The 19,703-nt window shown below is 40.4% G+C and overlaps 1 protein-coding gene and 1 non-coding gene across 2 annotated transcripts in view; both read left to right on the forward strand.

Moving 5' to 3' along the window:
• The window catches only part of ACYP2 (acylphosphatase 2), a 185,239-nt gene that overhangs the window by 150,551 nt on the left and 14,985 nt on the right, over window positions 1-19,703 (forward strand). The gene's annotated exons all lie outside the window — the stretch shown is intronic.
• Window positions 855-982, forward strand: LOC128057106 (U6atac minor spliceosomal RNA). Its single transcript, XR_008200287.1, has one exon. It is a non-coding gene; the product is annotated as a U6atac minor spliceosomal RNA (small nuclear RNA).

Raw genomic sequence — 19,703 nt, forward strand, 5'->3', positions numbered from 1 at the left:
GACTGAGCAGATTATAGAATACACTAGATTATAGAATCTAGTGTATTAAGTGAATTCCATTTAGGAGAATTTGGCATGTCAGCCTGTGCTGTTTTCTAATGAACATCCAAGCCCTGCCTGGTTTGTCTAATAGAGTATTTATAAGGACAAAGTAAGTTCCAATTTCAGAGAAGGCAATGGCACCCCACTCCAGTACTCTTGCCTGGAAAATCCCATGGGTGGAGGAGCCTGGTAGGCTGCAGTCCATGGGGTCATGAAGAGTCGGACACGACTGAGCAACTTGACTTTCACGCGTTGGAGAAGGAAATGGCAACCCACTCCAGTGTTCTTGCCTGGAGAATCCCAGGGACGGGGGAGCCTGGTGGGCTGCCGTCTGTGGGGTCGCACAGAGTCAGACACGACTGAAGCGACTTAACAGCAGCAACAGCAAGTTCCAATTTAATGTAATTTCTTGTTAATATTTAGTCAAAGTAAAATGCAGCATTAAGCATATTACTAGCTATATTCATTGTAGCAGTTTACATAGCAGTTGCTCTGGGTTCTGTATTTATATATCACACATCTTTTTCTGGAAAAAAATTGAAGCTGAAACTTAAATAGCTTACATGTTTGGTCTTTTTTATCCCTCATAGGAGAAATTTCTTTAAAGAAATTATAAATATCTAGGTATACTGTTTTTAGTATTTACTCCCTCTAATCTATCCTCTACAGGCAGCTTGACTCTTCATTCAGAAATACAACTCGGTTCACATCTTTACAGAAAAAATTCTACATCCTCAGCAAGCTGTACAAGACCCTCCACCATCTAGCCACAGCCTCACTAATCCATTTTAATCTATAAGAATCTCCCACTTGTGTTGTATGAAAGGAGAGAAGGTTAGCACACTCTCCTAGGCAAGAATGGAAGAGGCCCTTGGGCCTCACAGCATCCATATGGTTAAGGCATTGCCACCTACTTCGTGGCATCTAAGAACCACTGTTTAAAGAAAAAACAGTCTCTTACTCAAAATGTCTGGTGTCTCCATGTCGTTAGTTTGGGTACTTTAGCTACCATTTTCCTTTGTTAATAATACATCATAAATATGTTAGTCTAACAGTTTTTCAATATTATAAAACTTACTTACACACAAGGAAAAATCACTCCTTATTACCATGTTGGAGTTAACATGGGTACTTCCCTGGTGGCTCAGATGGTAAAGAATCAGCCTGCAATGTAGGAGACCCAGGTTCAACCTCTCAGTGGACAAGATCTTCAGAGAGGGGAATGGTTACCTAATCCAGTGTGCTTGCCTGGAGAATTCCATGGACAGAGGAGCCTGGTAGGGCTACACTCCATGGGATCGCAAAGAGGCAGACGTGACTGAGCGACTAACACACGTCTTTACCTATAACACACCTTTAGAGACAACACCATTGGTAAAATATTGCATAGTCGTTAACCCTCGATGTCATTACTTCCCAAGAAGAGACATTGCCAGTAAAATTTCACCATTCATTGTACTGACTTTGATCACAGTTTATATTTTGCTCTGTGTTCAGATTGTTCTTTCCCATAGGAAAGGGAAAAATAGTTTTTATTCTCTTAGGCATTTTTCAAACACATTTGTAATATTTTTATTAATTTAAAATTGATACATATCCATTGGAGAATTATGAAAATAATTTGAAAACAAGCAAAGAGAAAAGAAAAAAAAAACTGCCCATATTTCAGGAGATATCATTACCACTTTGTACATCTTTCAGATATTTTTCCATGTATATTTTCCTACAAAAGTGAGGCCATACTATACATCTTGTTTTACAACTTGCTTTTATAAAACAATACCATATTACAAACATCTTTATCAATAAAAATTCATCTTAATAACTGTAACAGCTAGTAGTCCTTTATATGGAAATACAGTCATGTACTTACATTCCTAATTATTGGACATTTAAATTGCTTGAACTATTTTCTTGTTACATACAATGGACATTCTTGAGGCAAAATCTTTACCTACATCCTCAATGATACTTTAGGATGAGAATCACTGAATCACATTTTAAAAAGTAATTTTCATTACAGTATAGTTGATTCACAATGTTAGCTTTTGCTGTACAGCAAAGTGAATCAGTTATACATATATCATTCTTTTTATGATTCTTTTCCCATGTGGGTTATTATAGAGTACTGAGTAGAGGAGGATGCTACCCATCCTTGTTAGTTATCAATATTATATATAGTAGTAGGTATGTCAATCCTACTCTCCCAGTTTACCCCTCCCCTTCCTTTTCTGCCTGGTAACTATAAGTTTGTTTTCTACATCTGTAACTCTATTTCTGTTTTGTAAGTAAATTCTTTTGTACATTTTTAAAAATTTTAGATTCCACAAATAAACAGTATCACATACTTGTCTTTACCTAACTTCACTTAGTATGACAGTCTCTAGGTCCATCCACGTTAATGCAAGTGGCATTATTTCACCCCTTATTTATTTGATTATTTCTGGCTGTGCTGGGTCCTCGTTGCTGCGCGGGCTTTTCCTCTAGCTGTGGCGAGTGGGGGCCGCTCTCTGGCTGCAGTGGACGGGCTTCTCATTGCGATGGCTTCCCTTGCTGCAGAGCTCAGGCTCTAGGCATGCGGTCTTCAGTAGCTGCAGAACCCGCGCCCAGTAGCTGCAGCTCCCGGGCTGTAGAGCACAGGCTCAGTAGCTGTGGCACATGGCTTAGATTCTCCACAGCATGTGGGCTCTTCCTAGACTGAGGATCAAACCTGTGTCTCCTGCACTAGCAGGCGGATTCTTTACCACTGAGCCACCAGGGAAGCCCTATTTCATCCCTTTTTATGGCTGAGTAATATCCCATCGTATGTATGTATGAGATCTTCTTTATCCATTCCTCTGTCAGTGGACATTTAGGTTGCATCCATATCTTGCCTATTGCAAATAGTGCTGCAGTGAACAGTGGAGTGCACGTATCTTTTCAAATTATGGTCTTCTCTGGATATATGCCCAGGAGTGGGATTGCTGAGTCATATGGTAGTTCTGTATTTATTTTTTTAAGAAATTTCCATACTGTTCTCCATAATGGTTGTACCAATTTACACTGTAAGAGGGTTCTCTTTTCTCCACACCCTCTCCAGCATTTATTTTTTGTAGATTTTTTGATGATGGCCATTCTGACCAGTGTGAGGCTGTCACATTTTATTTATCTAATTAGACAATACATGCTAGATGTAAAAAAATTCTGAAGGAACAATAGGATATTCAGTGAAAAATAAGCCTCCCTCTTGCTTTTCCTCTAGATATTCTTCTCCCTCCTGTGGGGTAGTACTTTTAGTAATCTTAATTTATTTTCACAGAAATAGTTCATTCATTTATAAACTTTTACATCATCTAGTATGCATAGTAAGAGAGAAGTAAAATGGTTTCAATAGTGAAATTTGTTTTATAATATTATATATGCTAAATAATCATAGGCATAAAACCTTCTACAATAAGGTGACATTAAGTGATTTCAGTTCTGTGGTCGTGGTTTAGTTGCTAACTAGTGACTGACTCTTGAAACCCCATGACTGTAGCCTGCCAGGCTTCTCTGTCCATGGAATTCTCCAGGCAAGAATACTGGAGTGGGTTGCCATTTCTTTCTCCAGGGGATTTTCTCAACCCAGGAATTGAACCTGGGTCTCCTGCATTGCAGGCAGATTCTTTACCAACTGAGTTAGAGCTCTATCAGTTCAGTTCAGTCGCTCAGTTGTGTCCAACTCTTTGCAACCGCATGAATCGCAGCACTCCAGGCCTCCTTGTCCATCACCAACTCCCGGAGTCTACACAAACCCATGTCCATAGAGTCTGTGATGCCATCCAACCATCTCATCCTCTGTCGTCCCCTTCTCCTCCTGCCCTCCATCTTTCCCAGCATCAGGGTCTTTTCAAATGAGTCAGCTCTTTGCATCAGGAGGCCAAAGTATTGGAGTTTCAGCTTCAGCATCAGTCCTTCCAAAGAACACCCAGGACTGATCTCCTTTAGGATGCACTGGTTGGATCTCCTTGCAGTCCAAGGGACTCTCAAGAGTCTTCTCCAACATCACAGTTCAAAAGCATCAATTCTTCAGCACACAGCTTTCTTCATAGTCCAACTCTCACATCCATACATGACCACTGGAAAAACCATATCTTGACTAGACGGACCTTTGTTGGCCAAGTAACATCTCTGCTTTTTAATATGCTGTCTAGGTTTGTCATAACTTTCCTTCCAAGGAGTAAGTGTCTTTTAATTTCATGGCTGCAATCACCATCTGCAGTGATTTTGGAGCCCCCCATAGTCAGCCACTGTTTCCACTGTTTCCCTATCTACTTGCCATGAAGTGATGGGGCTGGGCGCCATGATCTTCGTTTTCTGAATGTTGAGCTTTAAGCCAACTTTCTTACTCTCCTCTTTCACTTTCATCAAGAGGCTCTTTAATTCTTCAATTTCCTCCATAAGGGTGGTGTCATCTGCATATCTGAGGTTATTGAGATTTCTCCCAGCAATCTTGATTCGAGCTTGTGCTTTCTCCAGCCCAGCGTTTCTCATGATGTACTCTGCATAGAAGTTAAATAAGCAGGGTGACAATATACAGCTTTGATGTACTCCTTTTCCTATTTGGAACCAGTCTGTTGTTCCATGTCCAGTTCCAACTGTTGATTCCTGACCTGCATACAGGTTTCTCAAGAGGCGATCAAGTGGTCTGGTATTCCCATCTCCTTCAGAATTTTCCAGTTTATTGTGATCCACACAGTTAAAGGCTTTGACATAGTCAATAAAGCAGAAACAGATGTTTTTCTGGGACTCTCTTGCTTTTTCCATGATCCAGCGGATATTGGCAATTTGATCTCTGTTCCTCTGTGTTTTCTAAATCCAGCTTGAACATCTGGAAGTTCATGTTTCACGTATTGCTGAAGCCTGGCTTGGAGAATTTTGAGCTCTATATTATCACTTAATTTAGATTATACTTTTATATAACTTCTGTTGTTGTTGTTTAGTTGCTAAGTCATGTCCAACTCTTTGGGACCCTATGGACTGTAGCTCAACAGGCTTCTCGGTTCATGGGATTTCCCAGGCAAGAATACTGGAATTGGTTGCCATTTCCTTCTCCAAGGGATCTTCCCAACCCAGAGACAGAACCTGTGTATCCTGCATTGGCAGGTGCATTCTTTACTGCTGAGCCACCAAGGAAGCCTACTTTTATATAATATCATTTATCAACTACTGTTAATAGTTTTATCTTCGTTGGACACTCTTAAAACTTTAAAAAAAAATTTTTATTGGAGAATTGCTTTGCAGAATTTTGTTGTTTTCTGTCAAACCTCAACATGAATAATCCATAGGTATATATATATCCCCTTCCTTTTGAACCTCCCTCCCATCTCTCGCCCCATCCCACCCCTTTAGATTGATAAGAGCCCCTCTTTGAGTTTCCTGAGCCATACAGCAAATTCCCATTGGCTATGTGTTTTACATATGGTAATATGAGTTTCCATGTTACTCTTTCCGTACATCTCACCCTCTCCTCCACTCTCCCCATGTCCATAAGTCTATTCTCTATGTCTGTTTCTCCATTGCTGCCCTGCAAATAAATTCTTCAGTACCATTTTTCTAGATTCCATATATATGCATTTGAATATGATTATTTATCTTTCTCTTTCTGACTTAACTTCACTCTGTATAACAGGTTCCAGGGTTCATCCACCTCATCAGAACTGACTCAAATGCATTCCTTTTTATGGCTGGGTAATATTCCATTGTGTATATGTACCACAACTTCTTTATCCATTCATCGGTTGATGGACATCTAGGTTGCTTCCATGTTCTAGCTATTGTAAATAGTGCTGCAATGAACAATGGGATACATGTGTCTTTTTCGATTTTGGTTTCCTCAGGGTATATGCCTAGGAATGGGATTGCTGGGTCATATGGTGGTTTTATTCCTAGTTTTTTTAAGGAATTTCTATATCGTCTTCCATAGTGGCTGTATCAATTTACATTCCCACCAACAGTCCAAGAGCATTCCCTTTTCTCCACACCCTCTCCAGCATTTACTGTTTGTAGACTTTTCAATGATGGCCATTCTGACCGGTATAGTTTTGATTTCTCTAATAATGAGCAATGTTGAGCATCTTTTCATGTGTTTGTTAGCCATTTGTATGTCCTCTTTGGAGAAATGTCTAAGTCTTTTTCCCACTATTTGATTGGGTTCTTTGTTTTTCTGGCATCGAGTTATAGTAGCTGCTTGTATATTTTGGAAGTTAATCCTTTGTCAGTTGTTTCATTTGCTATTATTTTCTCACATTCTGAAGGTTGTCTTTTCACCTTGCTTATAGTTTCCTTTGCTGTGCAAATGCTTTTAAATTTAATCAGGTCCCACTTGTTTAGTTTTGCTTTTATTTCCATTACTCTAGGAGGTGGGTCATAGAGGATATTGCTTTAATTTATGCCATCAAGTGTTCTGCCTATGTTTTCCTCTTGTTTTATAGTTTCTGGTCTTACATTAGATCTTTAATCCATTTTGAATTTATCTTTGTGTATGGTATTAGGAAGTTTTCTAATTTCATTCTTTTACATGTAGCTGTCCAGTTTTCCCAGCACCATTTACTGAAGAGGCTGTCTTTGCCCCATTGTATATTTTTGCCTCCTTTGTCAAAAATAAGGTACCCATAGGTGCATGGGTTTATTTCTGGGCTTTCTATCCTTGTTCCATTGGTCTATATTTCTGTTTTGGTTGCCAGTACCATACTGTCTTGATGACTGTAGCTTTGTAGTATAACCTGAAGTCAGGAAGGTTGATTCCTCCAGCTCCATTCTTCTTTCTCAGGACTGCTTTGGCTGTGTGGGGTCTTTTGTGTTTCCATATAAAATGTGAAATTTTTTGTTCTAGTTCTGTGAAAAATGCCATAGGTAATTTGATAGGGATTGCATTGAATCTCTAGATTGCATTTGGTAGTATCGTCATTTTTACAATATTGATTCTTCCTACCCAGGCACATGGAATATCTCTCCATCTGTTTATGTTGTTTTTGATTTCTTTCATTAATGTCATATAATTTTCTCTGTACAGTTCTTTTGTCTCCTTAGGTAAGTTTATTCCTAGATATTTAACTCTTTTGGTTGCAATGGTGAATGGGATTGATTCCTTAATTTCTCTTTCTGATTTTTTCATTGTTAGTATATAGAAATGCAAGTGATTTCTGTGTATTGCATTTGTATCCTGCAACTTTGCTAAATTCACTGATTGGCTCTAGTAATTTTCTAGTACTATCTTTAGGGTTTTCTATGTACAGTATCATGTCATCTGCAAACAGTGAGAGCTTTATTTTTTCTTTTCCGATCAGGATTCCTTTTATTTCATTTTCTTCTCTGATTGCTGTAGGACTTCCAGAACTATGTTGAATAATAATGGTGAAAGTGGACACCCTTGTCTTGTTACTGATATTAGGGGTAATGCTTCAGTTTTTCACCATTGAGAATGTATGCCATAGACTTATAATATATGGCCTTTACTATGTTGAGGTAGGTTCCTTCTATGACCATTTTTTGAAGAGTAAATGGATGTTGAATTTTGTCAAAAGCTTTTTCTGCATCTATTGAGCTGATAATATGGTTTCTATCTTTCAATTTGTTAATATAGTGTATCACATTGATTAATTTGCATATATATAAGAATCCTTGCATTTCTGGAATAAACCCAACTTGATCATGGTGTATGAGCTTTTTGATGTGTTGTTGAATTCTGTTTGCTAAAATATTGTTGAGAATTTTTGCATCTATGTTCATCAGTGATATTGGCCTGTAGTTTTCTTTTTTTGTGTTGTCTTCATCTGGTTTTGGTATCAGGGTGATGGTGGCCTTGTAGAATGTGTTTGGTAGGGTTCCTTCCTCTGCAGTTTTTGAAGGAGTTTTAGGTAGGCTTTAGCTCTTCTCTAAATGTTTGACAGAATTCTCCTGTGAAGCCATCTGGTCCTGGATTTTTGGGGGGGAAATTTTTGATCATGTCTTCAATTGTGCTTGTAATTGGGTTACTCATAATTTCTATTTCTTCCTGGTTCAGTCTTGGAAGATTGAACTTTTCTAAGAATCTGTTCATTTCTTCCAGGTTATCCATTTTATTGCCATATAGTTGTTCATAATAATCTCTTATATTCCTTTGTATTTCTGCATTGTCTGTTGTAACCTCTCCTTTTTCATTTCTAATTTTGTTGATTTGATTCTTGTTTTTTATTGATTGAGTCTGGTTAAAGGCTTCTCAATTTTATTTTTCTTCTCAAAGATAAACCAGCTTTTAGTTTCATTAATCTTTACTATTATTTCTTTGATTTCTTTTTCACTTATTTCTGCTTGGATATTTATGATTTCTTTTCCTTCTACTAATTTTGGGGATTTTTTGTTCTTCTCTTTCTAGTTGTTTTAGGTGTAAAGTTAGATCGCCTATTCGATGTTTTTCTTGTTTCTTGAGGTAGGATTGTATTGCTCTAAACTTCCCTGTTAGAACTGCTTTTGCTGCATCCCATAGGTTTTGAGTTTTGTTTTCATTGCCATTTGTTTCTAGAAATTTTTTTATTTCCCTTTTGATTTCTTCAGTAACCTGTTGGTTATTTAGAGATGTGTTGTTTAATCTCCATATGTTTATGTTTCTTACAGTTTTTTTCTTGTAATTGATTTCTAGTTTCATAGCATTGTGGTCAGAGAAGATGCGTGATACAATTTCAGTTTTCTTAAATTTACTGAGGTTTGATTTGTGACCCAAGATGTGGTCTATCCTGGAGAATGTTACATGTGCACTTGAGAAGAAGATGTATTTTTCTGCACTTGGATGGAATGTCCTGAAGATATCAATGAGATCCATCTCATCTCACCTAATGTATCATTTAAGACTTGTGTTTCCTTATTAATTTCTGTTTTGATGATCTGTCCATTGGTGTGAGTGGGGTGTTAAAATCTCCTACTACTATTGTGTTCCTGTCAATTTCTCCTTTTATATCTGTTAGTGTTTGTCTTATGTATTGAGGTGCTCCTATGTTGAGTGCATAGTATAATTGTTATGTCTTCCTCTTGGATTGATCCCTTGATCATTATGCAGTATCCTTCCTTATCTCTTATAATCTTCATTTTAAGGTTTATTTTGTCTGATATGAGGATTGCTACTTTCTTTTGCTTGCCATTTGCATGGAATATATTTTTCCATTCTCACTTTCAGTCTATATGTGTCTTTAGGTCTGAAGTGGGTTTCTTGTAGACAGCATATATATGGGTCTTATTTTTGTATCCATTCAGCCAGTGTGTGTCTTTTGGTTGGAGCATTTAATTCATTTACATTTAAAGTAATTATTGATATATACGTTCCTATTGCCATTTTCTTAATTGTTTGGGGTTCATTTTGTAGATCTTTTTTCTTCTCTTGTATTTCTTGACTATATAAGTCCCTTTTAACATTTGTTGTAAAGCTGGTTTCATGGTACTGAATTTTCTTAACTTTTGCTTGTCTGAAAAGCTTTTTATTTCTCCATCAATTTTGAATGAGACCCTTGCTGGGTGCTATAATCTTGGTTGTAGATTTTTCCCTTTCAATACTTTAAATATATCCTGCCATTGCCTCCTGGCCTGCAGAGTTTCTGCTGAACGATCAGCTGTTAAGCATATGGGGTTTCCCTTGTATGTTATTTGTTGCTTCTCCCTCGCTGCTTTTAATATTCTTTCTTTGTGTTTACTCTTTGTTAGTTTGATTAGTATGTGTCTTGGTGTGTTTCTCCTTGGGTTTATTCTGTATGGGACTCTATGCCTCTTGGGCTTGATTGACTATTTCCTTTACCATGTTGGGGAAATTTTCAACTATAATTCTTCAAAATTTTTCTCATACCCTTTCTTTTTCTCTTCTCCTTTTGGGACCCCTATTATTCAAATGTTGGTGCGTTTGATATTGTCCCAGAGGTCTCTGAGACTATCCTCAGTTCTTTTCATTCTTTTTACTTTATTCTGCTCTTCAGAAGTTGTTTCCACCATTTTATTTTCCTGCTCACTGATTTGTTCTTCTACTTCAGATATTCTGCTGTTGATTCCTTCCAGAGTATTTTTAATTTCAGTAATTGTGTTGTTTGTCTCTGTATGTTTATTCTTTAATTCTTCTAGGACTTTGTTAATTCATTCTTGCATTTTCTCCATTTTGTTTTCAAGGTTTTTGATCATCTTTACTATCATTATTCTGAATTCTTTTTCAGGTAGTTTGTCTATCTCCTCTTCATTTATTTGGACTTCTGTGTTTCTAGCTTATTCCTTCATTTGTGTAGTATTTCTCTGCCTTTTCATTATTTTTTTTTAACTTATTGTGTTTGAGGTCTCCTTTTCCAAGGCTTCAAGGTTGAATTCTTTCTTCCTTTTGGTTTCTGCCCTCCTAAGGTTGATCCAGTGGTTTGTGTAAGTTTCATATAGGGTGAGATTCGTGCTGAGTTTTTGTTTGTTTTTCCTCTGATGGGCAAGGCTGAGTGAGGTGTGGTAATCCTGTCTGCTGATGACTGGGTTTGTGTTTTGTTTTGTTTGTTGTTTAGATGAGGCATCCTGCACAGGGTGCTACTGGTGGTTGGGTGATGCCAGGTCTTGTATTCAAGTGGTTTCCTTTGTGTGAGTTCTCAGAGGGGCTTCCCTGGTGGCTCAGAGGTTAAAGCATCTGCCTGCAATGTGGGTGACCTGGGCTCGATCCCTGGGTTGGGAAGATCCCCTGGAGAAGGAAATGGCAACCCACTCCAGTATTCTTGTCTGGTGAATCCCATGGACGGAGGAGCCTGGTGGGCTACAGTCCATGGGGTCACAAAGAGTCGGACACGACTGAGTGACTTCACATCACTTCACTTCACTTCACTTCACTTCAGAGTTAGTTCTCTGGTAGTCTAGGGTCTTGGGGTCAGTGCTCCCACTCCAAAGGCTCAGTGCTTGATCTCTGGTCAGGAACGACCACAAGTGGTTTGTTATGGCATTAAGTGATATTAAAACAAATATCCAAAAACAAGAAACCAAAGATGAACCCCAGACAAATGGCAGTTACAGAATCAGGCAAATAATAATAATTAAAATAATGGAATATACACATGTACACCCATGAGCAAAGTGAAAACAGTCCAGCAAAATAAAGTACACTAGATTGACCTGGCAAACAAAGTAAATCAAAAATTATATTTACCAGTTAAGAACAAAACTAACTAAAGCATAATCTGGAAAACAAAACTAAAGCAAGGTGCCAAGTGGAGAATAAAGCAATGGAAAAAAAAAAAACTAACAAATATGTTGAGAGGAAAGAAAAGAAACAATAGATATGCAAATTTAAATAGAGGTAGATGAAGATTGGCTGCAGTCCATGCATGGGATCGCTAAGAGTTGGACATGACTGAGGACTTCACTTTCACTTTTCACTTTCATGCATTGGAGAAGGAAATGGCAACCCACTCCAGTATTCTTGCCTGGAGAATCCCAGGGACAGGGGAGCCTGGTGGGCTGCTGTCTCCGGCGTCGCACAGAGTCGGACATGACTGAGCGACGTAGCAGCAGTAGCAGCAGCAGATGAAGATGTATATATATTAAAGATTAACTGCAAGGAGAAAAGAACAATAGGAAAGGCAAACAAAGGAATAAATAGACAAATAGAACAAATGTATAAAAAATATAATAGGTTTTTTAACAAATTAAAGTTATAAAAAAGAGACAAAAAACGGAAGAAAGAAAAAAGGAAAACAACACAGAACTGCAAAAGCCCAATGCAGAGGCAGAGGTTTACAGCAACAACAAAAAGTGTGACTGAATATACATAATTCATATACATCCATAAGCAAAATAAAACAGTCCAGCAAAAGTAGAGCACAATAGATCAACCAGTGAACAAAGGCAACCAAAATTATATCTACCAGAACAAAACTAACTAAAGCACAAACTGGAAAACAAAACTAACGCAAGGTGCCAATTGGGGAATAAAGCAATGAAAATAAAGCTAACAAAATGTTGAGAGGAAAAGAAAAAAAGAATAGATATGCAAATTTAAATAGAGGTAGAGGAAGATTTATATACATTAAAGATTAACTGCAAGGGGAAAAGAACCATAGGAAAGGCAAACAAAGGAATAAATGTAGAAAAAATACAATAGGTTTAACAAAATTATAAATTAAAATTCTAAAAAAGAGAAAAGGAAAAAAAGAAATGGAAGAAGGAAGAAAAAAGAAAAAAAAAAAACAGGAAAACTCCGCAGAACTGCAAAAGCCCAACACAGAGGCAGAGGTTTATAACAATAAGAACAAGTGTGACCGAATATACACGTATACATATATACCCATAAGCAAAATCGAAACAGTCCAACAAAAACAAAGTACAATAGATTGACCTGGCAAACAAAGGAAACCAAAAATTATATCTATCAGAACAAAACTAACTAAAACACAAACTGGAAAACAAAACTGGAGCACAGTGCAAATTGGGGAATAAAACAAGACAAAACTAACAAATATGTTGAGAGGAAAGGAAAGAAAGAAAAGAAAGAGAATAGATATGCAAAGTTAAATAGAGGTAGATAAAGAAGACTTATATACCTTAAAGATTAACTGCAAGGGGAAAAGCATAGTAGGAAAAGCAAACAAAGGAATAAATGTAGAAAAATAATCATAAGTTTAAAAAATTAAAATTATAAAAAGAGAAATAAAAAGGAAAACTCCACAGAACTGCAAACCCATGGTAGAGGCAGAGGTTTATAACAGCAGTAAAAAATATGATTGAAAAAAAAAAAGAAAGCTCAAAAGCTTAATTAGATTTCATAGTGCCAATAAAGCCGACAACTACAACAGGGCGGGGGGAGGGGGAAGGGAAAAGTATAATCCAAAAGAATCTACAGAGCAAGTCAAGACATAAGAATAATAAATGTTTTTCTTGAGTCACTGCTGTCAGAGTCCTTTCCCTTGCTGGGAGTCACAGTCCACTTCACCTCCCTAGGATGCCCTCCATGCAACACTGTGCTGATCTCTGGCCCTGCTGTGGGGGCAGCTCAGATTCTAATCTGGTCCTACTCCTATGGTGTTCTTGCCTCCAATGTCCACAGCTATCAAAAATAGTGTGTTTTCTTTTGTGGGAGCTCTCAATGACCTTTTATATATTCCATAGACACAGAGTGCCTAGTTGATCATATGGAAGATTTTGGATCTTCTTGCTTAGTCACACTGCCCCTGGGTTTCAATTGTGGTTTTATTTCCACCTCTGCATATGGGTCATCCACTGGGGTGTGCTCCTGAGGCTGCCCTGGAGGACTTGGGTTTGCCTCTGTAAGGGCCAGGTGTGGAGGTGGTGCAGCTGCTTGGGTCACAGGGGTTCTGGCAGCACCAGGTACTCAGGGAGTTGGCAACTAGGGCAGCAGGAAATATAGTGCTCTAGAAGCAAACAGCCGGAGAAGGCAATGGCACCCCACTCCAGTACTCTTGCCTGGAAAATCCCATGGACGGAGGAGCCTGGTAGGCTGCAGTCCATGGGGTCGCTACGAGTCGGACACAACTGAGCGACTTCACTTTCACTTTTCACTTTCATGCATTGGAGAAGGAAATGGCAACCCACTCCACTGTTCTTGCCTGGAGAATCCCAGGGACGGGGGAGCCTGGTGGACTGCCGGCTATGGGGTTGCACAGAGTCGGAGATGACTGAAGCGACTTAGCAGCAGCAGCAGCAGCAGCAGAAAGAAACAGCAACCAGTATTGGCCAATATGCTCCAGTATTCTTGCTTGGAGAACCCCCGCTCCCTGACAAAGTTCCCTCGAAGGCCACAGTCTACAGGGTCGCAAAGAGTCTGACACTACTGAAGCGACCCTGCATACATAGACGTAAGACTTTTTTGCTTGTGGCAGCTCTGCCCCAGTGAGAGCTGAGTGTGAAGGTAGTGCAGCTGCTTGGCTTACAGGGACCCTGGCTGCACCAGGTGTGCAGGGACAGGGACTGCTTCCACCACAGGAGTTTGGGCCCTATCAGAGTCTTTTTCTAGCCTCTTGTAGCTGGCGATCAGCAGGCCTCTTTAGCCAGTCTTTCGCCATAGCTCTACCCGTTCAGGCAATGAGAGGGCTCCCTTGCCTGGGGTCCTTCTCTGTTGTTCAGTGTGTCAGGCACATAGAGAGGCCCCCCTGGCTGGAGTCCTACTCTGTAGATCGGTGCGGCACTTAAAGGGGCACCCTGGGTGGGGTCCTTCTCTGTAGTTCAGTGTGTCAGGAGTTTGATGGGCCAGCCTCTCTATTGTTCAGCTGCTGATGCTGGTGTGTGGGGAGAGACAGGCTATGGTGATGGCTCCACCCCCTACACCTGACTCAGCAGTATCATCTTGCTTCTAGGGCTACCCGGCTTTCTCTACGGGCATTTCCCACCACAATCTCCTCCCTCACCTCCCCTCAATCCATTTCTCTGCAGTCAGCAGCAGCCCTCGCCTTGGGATTGCTCCACACTCCCCAGCTCCAGCTCCCAGCTGCTGTGCCTTCCAGGGGACCCTCGTCCCTGTCCGGGGTATGTATGGCTGCACCAAGGACCCTCTGATTCTCATTCCATTTAGGCTGCCACAGATCAGCTGTTTCGCTCTCAGCCTTAAATGTTTCTCCTCTGACTCAGACAATTGCTCCATGTGAGGATCGGACCCCTGCTTCAGTTCCCCCACCCACTGAGGGTGGGTCCAGTCCTACTAACACTCCTGTTTTCCCCCTAGTTCCTTTGTCCTACTGAGTTTTGCGTGGTTCTGTATATTCTTTTCCTCTGGTCAGGTACTCCTGTCCGCTCTCAGCTGGTGTTCTGCATATACTTCTGTGTCTGAAGGTGTATTCTTGATGTATCCATGGAGAGAGGTGTACTCCACGTTCACCTACTCCTCCGCCATCTTATTCTCCCAAGACTTGTTTTTTAATAGAAGGCTTCAAACCTACCCAAAAGTAGAATAATGAAGCCCCAAGTACCCACCTAGTATGTAGGCTTTTAATAAACAATGCCAAGTTTTTCTCTATGAAAGTTTACTGATATATGCTCCCCTCTAGATGAGATTTATATTCATTTTTGTACAGTTGAATTTTATAGCTGCTGCATCCAGTGTTATATGTCTCAATATATCTTTTAAAATAAGAACAGCTTGGTGGTTGGAGAAGGAAATGGCAACCCACTCCAGTATTCTTGCCTAGGGAATCCTGTGGACGGAGGAGCCTGGTGGACTGCTGTCTGTGGGGTCGCAGAGAGTCGGACACGCCTGAAGCAACTTAGCAGCAGCAGCGACTTGGTGGTAGGGATGGAAAGTGATGGGAAAAATAAGGCATAGTAACTTTTGTTGCCTAGGACAATAGTTTTAATCTAGCACAGAAATGCTGGTCAACTCAGCATAGCTTCCTGGTTCAGTATGCTTGGAGGGATACTGACAGCACATCCAGGATCTGTGTAGAAAAGTGTTAGGACTGACGAACAATGTCAACTACAGGGAAAGTGGGGAGAATTGTTGGCATTTGCATTATGTGGTTTTTTGATTCTGCTTTTGCTTATAAGCACAGCAGCATGCTTTTGTAGGATTCTTTTGCTTAGTAGCCATAAAAACCCATTTGATTTATTAAAAGGTGATGAGATGTTTCTCTTTACCTATAGACTCCCCAGTGTATGCCCAACTCCTCCTAGGCTTCTCTGTTCATGGGGATTCCCTAACGCTTGCTATTAAATTGACAAATTTCCTTAAAAATACTATGCTCTTTTGAAAACAATTCCATGATGTTGGGATATATGTAAAAAGGATGTGCTGCACCATCATTAGGGGATCAATTGCAGGGGCTGTGTTAGAAGTAGGAAAGGATGGCACGTGTCCAGGCATGCAGTGTACCTAGCTCCAAGCAGGAGCATGGATGTGTTGAAGTCTGTGGTGTGGTTTGTGGTCATGGAACAGAGACGAAGCTAACTGACCCCCACTGACTCGAACTCCAAACCTTAAATTTTAAACTCCATGTTCATCTTTACTGAGCTAACCAATCAACAACTAACCAAACAAAAATAAATTTAAAAAACAACATAAAATATGTCAGGTATTTGAGAACTGCCTTTTCATGAACCAATGGATTTAAGTCTGGAAGGCATCCTGGAGATCATTTAGACCAGGCATTGGAAAACTACATCCCATGGGCCAAATACAGCCCACTGCCTGTTTTTGTAATTAACAGTTGTACTGTAATTACAGCCAGGTCCATCTGTTTACATATTGTCTGTGCCTGCTTTTGCACTACAAGAGCAGAGCTAAATAGTTATGACAGACTATACCGACCACAAATCGTCAAGTATTTACTATCTGGCCCTTCATAGAAAAAGTTTGCCAACCTCTGATCTAAACCAACATTTTCATTTTAGAGATGTGGAGATTGGGAATGAAATAGGTTGAGTAACTTGAGAGAACAGCTGGGAGAATTTCCCAAATTCCCAATGTCAGGATCCAGAGCTGTCATGATTTTGGTAAGAGAGAGCAGTTTTGCATCTTCTGGAAGCCCCATTTTACCTTCTTAGGGTATCACTCCCTCCTCCACTGCCTTTCAGGTTTACGATAATGAAGACAATGAAAACCCTCCTCAAACAACACCTCACACATCCCTTCATCATTGCATTTATCATCCTGAATTGTCATCGTTTGCTTCTCCCACGAGACTGAGTCCACTGGGGGCAGGGATCATGCTGCATTTGTCTCTGTAGCCAGATCTCACAACAGATATCTAATAACCGTGTGCTCAGGGCTTTTCATGTTGCCACTTCATCTTATTCTGTGGCTGTTTTAAGATAACCTTCAACTATTGGAAGATAAAATGCAAACATTATGATCTATCATTTTCCCTTTCTGACAAAGGATCCCCCCCATCACTGAGAAATCAATTGGAGGTGTTCAGAGCCAAATACTGTTGATAGAAGGTAAATATCTCAAATATTTTTCAAATAAAGGCCCTAAACCTCAGAGCTAACCTTGACCTATATTCCTGACAAATGGAAAAGGGCCTGATGTAGACCAAGAGCAATAAGGATGGAAGAGATGAAAGACTATTAGACTCAATGGGACATTATGGTTGACTGTGCATGGATGTTGAGCATCTAGAACTCTAGATTCTGTCAAATTCAGAATGAAGAGGAAGAGCACACTGGATGAGAGAGGTATGGGTGGGAAGGGGATACAGGGCATAAGTGGAGGTGGGTGTGGTGCAGTCAAGTGTGGAGACTGAATAGACAGTAGATTATATGAATCTGGAGCTTTTGTGCTAAATCTAGGATGAACTCATTCAAAGAGTAGATGGAGATTAGGAGAGGAGAGGATTAAGAGCAGAAACCCAGAGATCACCAAGTAAGGACTGAACAAAGTAAGAGAAATGCCCACTGAGAAGGATCCCCTGGAGAGGTAGAAGGAAGACAAAGGATGATGTTCCAGAAGCCAAGATGGAGAGGATAAATGCCAACTGAAAATATTTTGAGGGGAAAAAAAATATGATGCTTTGGATTTGGAGGTCTCCGATAACCCTTTGTCTATCCAACCAATCCATTCACACGTAGGGGACTGGAAATATTTTGGAAGTAAAGGAAAACTTTTCTTATGCCAGTCACTACAAGTGTAAAGCTGGTAGGAAAGATGATTTGCTTTTACACAAATTTGCTCCACAAATACCTTTTCCAGAGTCTGTTTATCAACTGAGGATTTATACCAATTAGCTCAGGCTTTTAATGAGTTCCAATAAAAACCTGCTTGTGCTATTCAGATGATATTCCTCTTAGACAATAAAATGTATGATTTATTATCATCTGATACTTTATGCTGGTTTGAGTACTTTAGGCCTAAAATAAATAAAAGCTTCTCAATGCATAAAATCATGTCCAAATGTCTTGAGCTAGAATATCTAAAGTATTTTTTAAATGTTAAAAAACAATGCTTTCTTAGTGTGTGTGTTTGTATTAGTTGCTCAGTTGTGTCCCACTCTTTGCGACCTCATGAACTGCAGCACGCCAGGCCTCCCTGTCCATCACCAGCTCCCAGAGTTTACCCAAACTCATGTCCATCGAGTCGGTGATGCCATCCAGCCATCTCATCCTCGGTCGTCCCCTTCTCCTCCTGCCCCCAATCCCTCCCAGCATCAGTCTTTTCCAGTGAGTCAACTCTTCGCATGAGGTGGGCAAAGTACTGGAGCTTCAGCTTTAGCATCATTCCTTCCAAAGAACACCCAGGACTGATCTCCTTCAGAATGGACTGGTTGGATCTCCTTACAGTCCAAGGAACTCTTCATTGAGTCTTCTCCAACACCACAGTTTTCTCAGTCGTGTCCAACTCTTTGCAGCCCCATGGACTCGACCCCGCCAGGCTCCTCTGTCCATGGAATTCTCCAGGCAAGATTACCGAAGTGGGTTGCCATTCCCTTCTCCACTTAGTGTATGGTAATAGTCAATAAGTATTTGTTGAATCAATGTATAAATAAATAGTGTATTTTCTTATGATTCTTCACCTACATATTGTGGTAATTTTAAAACAAATCCACAAATTCTTTGACATTCCTCTCACTAAAAGTGGGACCTGATACCCCTCTACCCTGAAGAGAGACCAGCTTTAGTGACTGGATTCTAATAGAACGCAGTGGAGCTTACCCTGAGAGTCTTCCAAGACTGGGTTAGAATAAACAATTCTCTTGCGCCTGGCTGGCTCGTTCTCTTGGATGCTGTGCCTTTGGACCCCTGAAGCTGACAGATGTGTAAGAAATGTAGCTACCCTGAAGCACCATGCTGGGAAGGGCACACAGGCATGGAGAGAGATGCCTGAGGAGCCTCAGCTGTGCCAAACCCCAGGTGACTGAGTTCTCCCAGGATGCCACGCCACACCTCTGAGTGGCTAAGCCATCCAGCTATTCCAGACCTCAGGCTTCAAGCCGCCCTCTACAACACGCATGGCCGAAGTGAGTTCTCCCTGCTAAGTTCCATCCACACTGTAGACTTGTAAGCAGGATATTCTTTTAAGTCTCTAGGCTTGAGGGTAGCAACTATACTAATAAGTGCTGTGTATCCGACTCTTTGCAACCCTATTAACTATAGCCCACCAGGCTCCTTCTGTCTTTGGGATTATTCAGGCAAGAATACTGGAGTGGGTTGCCATTTCCTCCTCCAGGGAATCTTCCTGAACCTAGGGGTCAGATCTGTGTCCCTTGTGTCTCCTGCACTGCAGCAGAGTCAGTACTGCTGACCCATCGATGAAGCCACTGTAGTAATGGGAACATTCCCTAATTAGAACATTGGCTGTACCTTGCCATGCGATTATCATTGCTTGATCACCATGGAGAACATTATGAGCCTTCAGCACATTCCTTTCCAGGCTAATTCTCTCTGTGGAGAAGACCTACTACTCCAGCAGCCACTGGCTAGAAAGGCCTTCACTTCCTTTGCTGCTGCTAAGTCGCTTCAGTTGTGTCCGACTCTGTGCGACCCCATAGATGGCAGCCCACCAGGCTCCCCCGTCCCTGGGATTCTCCAGGCAAGAACACTGGAGTGGGTTGCCATTTCCTTCTCCAATGCGTGAAAGTGAAAAGTGAAAGTCAAGTCTAGGAAATCTTTCGCCTTCCAAAATTGAAACAAATCACCTCTTTCTCAAAGCAAACTGCCTTAAGGTGGGGTTTGTAAACACGGGACAGTAAGTGGTAGGTTTTTCTTGTCTCCACCCTAGAAAC

This window comes from Budorcas taxicolor, chromosome 11 (assembly GCF_023091745.1).
Source record: "Budorcas taxicolor isolate Tak-1 chromosome 11, Takin1.1, whole genome shotgun sequence".
Classification (NCBI taxonomy): domain Eukaryota; kingdom Metazoa; phylum Chordata; class Mammalia; order Artiodactyla; family Bovidae; genus Budorcas; species Budorcas taxicolor.